At 37.0% G+C, this 8,474-nt stretch overlaps 1 protein-coding gene and 1 long non-coding RNA gene across 7 annotated transcripts in view; one reads left to right on the top strand and one right to left on the bottom strand.

Annotated features, from left to right (window-relative positions):
- Positions 1–8,474, bottom strand: part of LOC122057776 (chloride channel protein CLC-d) — a 111,124-nt gene that overhangs the window by 56,963 nt on the left and 45,687 nt on the right. The window lies entirely within an intron of this gene.
- On the top strand, positions 5,447–6,736 carry LOC122057779. Its single transcript, XR_006133627.1, has 3 exons — positions 5,447–5,638; positions 6,253–6,287; positions 6,440–6,736. It is a non-coding gene; the product is annotated as an uncharacterized LOC122057779 (long non-coding RNA).

The following is an 8,474-nucleotide window of genomic DNA, read 5'->3' as shown; positions in this document are numbered from 1 at the left end:
GGTTTGCGTCCAGGGAGCTGGTTTCTTTTTAAGCCGAAGATAAAGAGGTTCGGCAATCTTACTGATTTGGGGAAGAAAATCACGAACGTAATTTAGGCTTCCTAAAAATCTTTGTAATTGGGTTTTATCAAGGATTTGGTCAGGGAATTTTTCTCCAAAGGTAATGGCACGGTCAATAGGGGTGAGAGTACCCTTTTCAATTAAGTGCCCAAGGAACCTAACCTTAGTGAGAAAGAATTCCATTTTTCTCTTTGATAGAACAAGACCATTTGATTTAATAATTTGATAAAACGTTCTTAGGTGTTTGAAGTGTTGTTCAACAGAATTTGAGAAAACCAGGACATCATCAATATAGACAATAGTGAATTGTCCATAAGGATTGAATATGTCATTCATGATTTTCTGAAATTCACTAGGGGCATTTTTGAGGCCGAATGGCATTACGTTCCATTCATATAAGCCAAAGGGGGTTGTGAAGGCTGTTTTATAACGATCCTTATCATGGATTTGGATCTGCCAGAAACCGGACTTCATATCAAATTTAGAAAAGATTTTGGCTTGGTAAATTCTTTGTAGAAGATCCTTTTGATTTGGGATTGGATAACGGACCCATTGGAGGGCATCATTCAAAGGTTTGTAATTAACTACTAGCCGAGGAGTACCTCTTTCAATTTCAGCAGCCTTATTAACATAGAAGGCTGTGCAACTCCAAGGTGAGGTACTGGGACAGATAAGTTTTTTGGCTAAGAGATCATTGATCTCTGTTTTACAAGTTTCAAGAAGGGTTTGATTCATTTGAGCTGGTCGAGCCTTAGTGGGGATTTGAAGATCTGAGAACCCAGTAGCATAAGGTAGGGAAACTATGTGCTGCTTTCGATGCCAAAATGCATCAGGAACATCAGAACAAAGATTGGTTTCAAATTTTGTTTTAATTTGATTGATTTGTTGGATAGTTTTGGGATTTTTCAGATGATCAGAGATTCTTTCATGGAGAAGCTCTGTTTTAAGAAAATTTAATTGTTTAATTTTCCTAATGCTGTGGTCATTAGAGTTTTGGGCTTGTAAGAATGGAAAGACAATTTTTTGTCCTTGAAACTTAGTAGAAATTCCATCTTGGGTTATTTTGAATGGTTTAATTTTTTCTAAGAATGGTTGACCAAGGATTATGGTTTGGTCAAGATCCTTAGCAAGGATGAAAGTTTGGGGGAGGCAGAGGCCTTGGTTACAAACATGGGTGTTTGACAGTTTGTATTGGACATTCAACCCAGATCCATTTGCTGTATTAAGGCGTTGGGTAGTTCTTTCATAGAACTGGGTTGGAATAGCACCTTCGTTGATGCAGTTGGCGTTTGCACCAGAATCAACTAAGGCAATGGCAGAAAATTTGAATGAAGCATTAATAACTAAGGTTATGCGAACATACCAATTTTGACAGGTTATGGTAGACACAAAACCAGGGATTGTTGGATTTGGTTCAACGAGCTCCTGAGTTGCAAAGGGGTTAATTAATGGTTCGTTGTTTGAGGTTGAAGCTTGTTGGCTTTGATGTCTGTTTAAGAGGGCTATTTGTTGCTTAATTTGTTTTATTTCATACTGCAGGGATGCAGTAGTAGTTTCAAGGGATTTGATCCGTCCAGAATGGTCGGGGATAGTTGGTTTTGATATCTTGTCAAATTTTTGCATAATTTGATGAAGGTTGTAAGGTTGAGGAGAGTTTTGGGTAGAAACATTATTTCTAAGATGCTCAAGGCAGGCCTTCTTTTGTTCTGGGTCTGCTAAGCTATCAATATAATCAAAAATGTTTGAATTTGGAGATGCACGAAGCATCCGGACAGATTTGGGAACACAATCATCACAGTTAAGTCCAATAATACAAGAATCACAATTACATGCTTGAAAATTCTCATTATTGGAAGAACTGGAAGAATTATGTTCAGAGGCTTGAATTTGGTTAAGATTATGATTTTCATCTTCAGAAGAAGATGAAGAAGTTTCTTGGAATAGAGCAAGGATTTGGGTTTTATCTTGCTCAGAGATTTGTAAAGAATTGATTTTATTTGAGACTCTACAAAATTTGGCGATATGACCAGGTTTTCCACATTTAAAACATCCTTGTGTGGTTTTATCTGGATTTTGGTTCTTGAAATTTTTAGGTGCCTTGAAAGGCTTTCTATATTTGTTATATTTTGGCTTTGAAGGAGTCTTATGGTAAAACTCAGGGGTAGTAAATGGCCTGTTAGACACATATTTTTTGGATTTATGAAAGTTTTTATAATATTTGCGAGAAGATTTGTGTTTGTTTTTAGATGGAGGTCTGAGAGGTGGAAACCCGAATTGTTCGCAGAATCCTCCTAACTCGCGTTTGTAAAACTTGTTTTCTTTATGGATTTGCTTCTTTAATCTAATGTCAGTGCAGAGAGCAAGGCCCTCTTCATGAATTAGACTAATAATTTGGCCATAGGACATTTGGTCATAGGGAATGATCCCATCATTTTCCTTCCTAAGGCGTTGTTTGATTTTCTCAGAAAACAGAGTTGGTAATCCTGTAAGGAATTTTTCTTTCCAACAGGGAAGGTTTGCATCAGGTCTGGTTAAGACTTTGGTTAAAAAAGTATCTTTGTACCATTTGAAATCATGTAATTTCTTACATCTAAGATTTGATAATTGTTCAGCTGTTCTATCTTTGAGACGAGAAGGGTTTCCTAAAAAGTAATTTGCAATGCTGAAAATAAGGGTATTAACAGCATCCTCAATAGGAATACCTTCACCATCAAGAAGGGGAACACCTTCAGAAGTGATTTGAACAGCCATTAAAATTTCTGTTTTTTGGACATCAGTCAGGACATAATCCCACCAACCTTTGAGTTGGCCAGTAAAGCCAGAAACAAGCAAAGTAGCCACAGCACTATCAGGTGTATTCTTGATACGGTGTGCGTTGCTAACCATGGTCATTTCTTGGAGTTTGTTCATGAGATTATGTTCGGACAGACCATCTATGTTCCATTCATAGATGATTCCACTTTGGTAGGAAGCCTGAGGAGCAGTTCCTCTAGCTTCAATTTGGAGGTCAGGAAAAACTGGATGTTGGTTTGAACTCTGACCAATTTGGTTAATTTTAGGGAAGTCCTCTTCTTCAGAACTTGAGGAAGTATCTGAAGAACAACCTATGATGTTGCGGACACCTCTATTGTTTGATTCAGCCGATGGCTCTTCTAAAGGTTGGTCTTGGACAGGTGTTTGAGGATCACTTACATGTGCTTCAGCAGCATTAAGGATAGTCAAACGTTGGTTAATTTGATCTAAAACAAAAGATTTATTAAGGGCGAGTTGTTGTTTTAGAGGAATATTATATGGTTTAAACAAAGAAACAGAAGTTGGAACCGGAGCCGGTGTCAAGGATGAAGAGGCTACAGGTTTTGGTTGGACAAGGTTTTCAACTCTTGAAAGTTGATTACCTATGGTTTGAAGACTTAGATTTGTGAAATTCAATTGTTCAATTTGTCTTCGGTTTGTATCTTCTTTTTCAGCAATTTTGAAAGGAGAAGCTATTATCTCATTATTTTTGTAGTTATGTTTGATGCTTTCTACCGGAGGATGAATAGCAGTTGTGGTTTGTCCTTCATAAAGAGTCCAGGCTTTATGAGAGGTAGTTTGGGTACATACTTGATTATGCCAGGGATAGTAAACATTATTATCCTGGGCATAAATATCAAAGTATGTAAAGAAGAAAACATCTGTTTTTAGATTTGTCATAAAATTGTACCAATTTGTTCTGATTTGAGCTTGTTGTTCAAGATTAAAGGTTTTTAGAAACCATTCACGTTTTTCTTTGTTCTTTTGGGACTCAAAATCAGTTCTAAGTAATGGTTTGTTGATTTGATAATTGGTATCTACTTGAATCATATAGACTCCACCAGTTTTAGGGTCTTTAGGAGGAGGAGGAGGTTCAACCTCAGATTGAGTAGGAGACCTTTGATCATGGGTTTCGGAAGGGGTTGTTTCAGGAACAGTAGAAGTGGCTTCATATGTTCCATGGATAATATGTTGATTATTTTGAACTCCAACAAGGTTAGTGAAAGGTGGAGTTGTCCTAGTTTGAGAAACCCATTGGTTTAAGTCAGAAGAAGTCGATGCCTCAGAGCATGATCTTCTGGAGCTTTGGTAAACCGGAGGGGTAGTTTGTCTGTTGAACCTAATGGCAACTAATCCATCCGAATCCTGGGAAATGGAACGGATACTTGTGTTTGAAACTTGAGGAGGAATAGCAGTCGTTTGCAGCTGCCATTCTTCAGGGAAAGAAATATCTTCCCATCGGCAAAGTTTGGGGTAAACAATTTGGCCCTGAATACAATCAGTCTCAAGGTAAAGAGTTTGACCTTTTGAAGATGTTCTTTTGGCCCGAGGTTGGACAGACTTCATAGCCTTGTATTTGATGCGATGGATAATGGAAATTGGGATAGTTCCATGCATTAATTTGTAACCATGAGTTTTAAGGTTAAGTTTGAGTGAGTGTAAAATGTTTGGGTCTTCTAATGCTATGGACATGTCAGGATAAACATTGAAATGGACAGGTCCATAACAAAGACTTGTTTCAATGGCTCCCAGAAGGGAATCATTGAATTCAAGAAATCTTTGGTCACGAAGGGCTAACAACATAGAAGTGTTGAGTCCTTCACGGTGAAGGGGTTTGATGGCCACTTGGACTAAGCCAATATGGACATAATTATATTTGCGGTCTTTATATAAATCTTGTAGGGTGAGAGGGTCAAAGAGTTGGATTTCTTGAGTTTGTGGGGTAAAATTTATAGTTTGTTCTACGGTCTTGACTGTTTCGAGTCCGAACCAGTCTCGATCATAGAGATCATTTCTAGAGATTTTTGGCATATCCCAACTTCGATGATTTTCTGAAATTCACTAGGGGCATTTTTGAGGCCGAATGGCATTACGTTCCATTCATATAAGCCAAAGGGGGTTGTGAAGGCTGTTTTATAACGATCCTTATCATGGATTTGGATCTGCCAGAAACCGGACTTCATATCAAATTTAGAAAAGATTTTGGCTTGGTAAATTCTTTGTAGAAGATCCTTTTGATTTGGGATTGGATAACGGACCCATTGGAGGGCATCATTCAAAGGTTTGTAATTAACTACTAGCCGAGGAGTACCTCTTTCAATTTCAGCAGCCTTATTAACATAGAAGGCTGTGCAACTCCAAGGTGAGGTACTGGGACGGATAAGTTTTTTGGCTAAGAGATCATTGATCTCTGTTTTACAAGTTTCAAGAAGGGTTTGATTCATTTGAGCTGGTCGAGCCTTAGTGGGGATTTGAAAGATGGTATTTCCAACATGACTTGGGCACAAACGTGGTCTTACACTCTTCTGCCACTCCTCCCAAGAATCCAAAGGCATATACCGCGTCGAAAAACTTAAAAGAAAATAAATATATATATATATATATATGAACGCATTGTGATATTTTCTTCTAAGTTTGAAACAAAGTATAATTCTACTCTTCCATTCTTCACTGATTCATATCAAGGTTTGAAACCCAGTTTCCGCATTCGAAGGAAGGGAGGCCTTGGCTGATACAGACCCACATCAAAATTTTACTGGTTTTAGAGGGATTCTCTTAATACAAGGTATTTTGGTTTTTTTTTTTTTTTTTTTAATTTTTTGGTACTTTTATTTTGACAGTCCTTGTTGGTTTAGATTAGCTACAAATCATTGAATCCAATATCATACCAGAATGCGGTGGCGTATTAAATTTTCTGTCACTTTTTTTTTCTTTCTTTTCTTTTCTCACCCTCTCTAATCCTTCTGGAGTAATGCTCTGCCGTATGTTGATTTTCTCTTCTTTTTGTTTCATTGTTTCTCCTTTCAAGGAAAAAAAAAAAGGTTTTTGCTCGTTAGTTTTCACTATTATAGCTGTTACTTTTCGTTATCCTCTTTTTTTTTTTTGGGGGGGTGGGGGGTTGGGTTGGGTGTCATGCTGTATATTTTATTTTTGTGATTTTATTGCCTTTATTATTTAGTTTCTACGTTGTTAAGGATTTGCATTTTCGCTTTATTTATTTATTTATTTTTTGAAAAATAGTTTCATATAGAGGACGGTTCATCCACGGTAACTTGGTTTTTTTATTGGATGCTCTGCTTCTTTTTCTATATTCCGTTTTAATCTGAATACCGAGATTTAGGTGGACTTATGGTGCTAATGTTCTGATCTTCGGTTTCTCTTATATTGATCTCTCCTCAGGTTGAAGCTTGAATCTGAAGCTGGATTTCTCCATGGTAAGATGTCTTTATTTCATTTCTACTCCAGTTATAAGTAGATAGATTTTGAAAAAACAATTATAATGTTGGTACCGAAATGGCTAGTTGTCGATCATTGAATCCGATCATTTGAGGTTTTCTAACTTAGTTGAATACGATTTGTCATTCAGGATGAAGCTCAGGAGATCTTTCTAAAACCATGAACTGATGAGATGATAAACATCTTTGAAATCGGATAAAGAGAGTGGGTGAGGTTATGTTGGGGCTTGGTTTGGACATTGACCGTGAATGTGGTTTTTGGTGTGAAGACCACAATTTTGACATTATTTCATCAAAATACTATTTTGTAAGTCCTCCCATTTTGGGTGAAGTTTTGATCATATTTTTTGGTTGATTTTTTGCATTATTCTATATTATTTAGAAAAAACAATCCCAAGCCTGCACTAGTTTGATTGTTTAAAGATCGATCTGACATGCATCGATTATTAAATGTGTCAGGTCTAGCCTGACCTGTTTATAAATATGTAGTACATAGTGCAAGGGGTAAGCGCGATGGGCACCTAATGGTCTGGTTCGTATTTACAAACCTGACTCAGCCCAACATGTTTGGGCCAACTGTTTATATGTATTTTTTTCTTTTGGATAGAATAGGGTACAAATGAATATTCTTATCGATTATTGAATGTAATTAAATGTAATATATTTTCTAAATTGTTGATGATTTAATGAAATATATTAAAGTATTTTAAATCTAAGACAAATAAAGACCGTTTAAAGCCCATTTAAGGCATAACTAGTACCTTACCCCGTTCAAAATCCAATTAGGAGAAGCCCGAAACCCGACTGAGCCCGACACGAGACCAATTGAAATCGAATCAATCCTTAAATAGATAAATCATGGTCCAAGAGTATAGGCCCATCAGGCTCGACTGAGATCAGCCTGACCCGACCAATTGACACCCTAGCTCTATGCACTTATTGGGAAGCTTTTACCCAAATACCACCTTACTCGGATGGGATTTAACACCACATTCTGTCAAGTGCCCTATGCACTTATTGGGAAGCTTAACCATGCTTTGCCATCAATCCTCTTTTCCAAAAAAGAAAAAGAACCATTGTTATTTATCTCTATTATTGCCATAATATGTTGCTTTGTGCGGATGGGCAGGAATTAGTGTATCAAAATCGGAAAGAGCCCAAACCCCAACCAGATTTTGACCATTATTGTACAAGAATTAAGCAAGAGAGATGCTCAAAGGGTTATAGCAAGCCACTCCATTATGTCTCAATCATGGTTTCAAGTATCGTTTTCATATCGACCATATTGGTTGTATCGGATCTGTATCGGTTAAGACTGATCTGCGATCCCTGACCGATTTGAATCTATTATTCGTATCATTTCAAAGGTAAAATAATAAAAAATTAATTCTTTTTATAAAAAAGGAGGCATAAAATACACCGATACCCATCGATTCGATTAAATCCTGACCGATACCATCCCCTAAATCTATGGTCTCAACCCTGTTACTGGCCATACCGATACCCATCGACTGACTAAGAAGATTTGGTGGAGCTTCTGTAGACAGGGAGAGATCAGTGATCTGACCACTGGCCATAGGAAATCAGGAACTGTTTTGTTTTTTCATTAGACTTCAGTGATGTAATTAATGAGTTTAGTGAATGTATGTGTTACAAACCTATTATTTAGGCTTACGTATAGGTATTACCGTATTTAGTTATTATCATATTGATTTATATTTGGTTACTGTCACATGATAGTTACCTAGGTTGAGAGGTAAGTAGGAATGTGGGAGGTTACGATTATAAGTGGGAGTAGTGGGTGTAATTTATAACTTCTTAAGTTGTACCTATTTATTAGAGAATGAAAATAAAAAAAAGGGAAGTTAAAATCCCTATTAATTCTTCTTGGAGATTGAGAATCGGCTATCTCCTAATTAAGTCAACAATTTGCTATCTTTGCTTCCTATTTCTTCTCCTTTCTTTGCCCAATTTCTCTATCAAGATAGGAAAACAAGGGCGCGTCCTAGCTTGGTATCAAAGCCAGAACATGGATGAGTGGGTAGAAAGGTTTGAAGATAAAGTTAGTACTCTCAAGGAAGGACAACAACAAATTATATCTAGACTAAATGATCTCTTTGAGAAATTCATCTCATCTCGGCCTCGTTCTCAACATGATGTGGGTAA

The sequence above is a fragment of the Macadamia integrifolia genome, chromosome 12 (genome assembly GCF_013358625.1).
Source record: "Macadamia integrifolia cultivar HAES 741 chromosome 12, SCU_Mint_v3, whole genome shotgun sequence".
Classification (NCBI taxonomy): Eukaryota; Viridiplantae; Streptophyta; class Magnoliopsida; order Proteales; family Proteaceae; genus Macadamia; species Macadamia integrifolia.
The sequence above is the reverse complement of the archived record's forward strand: the minus strand, read 5'-3'. Positions and strand labels throughout refer to the sequence as shown.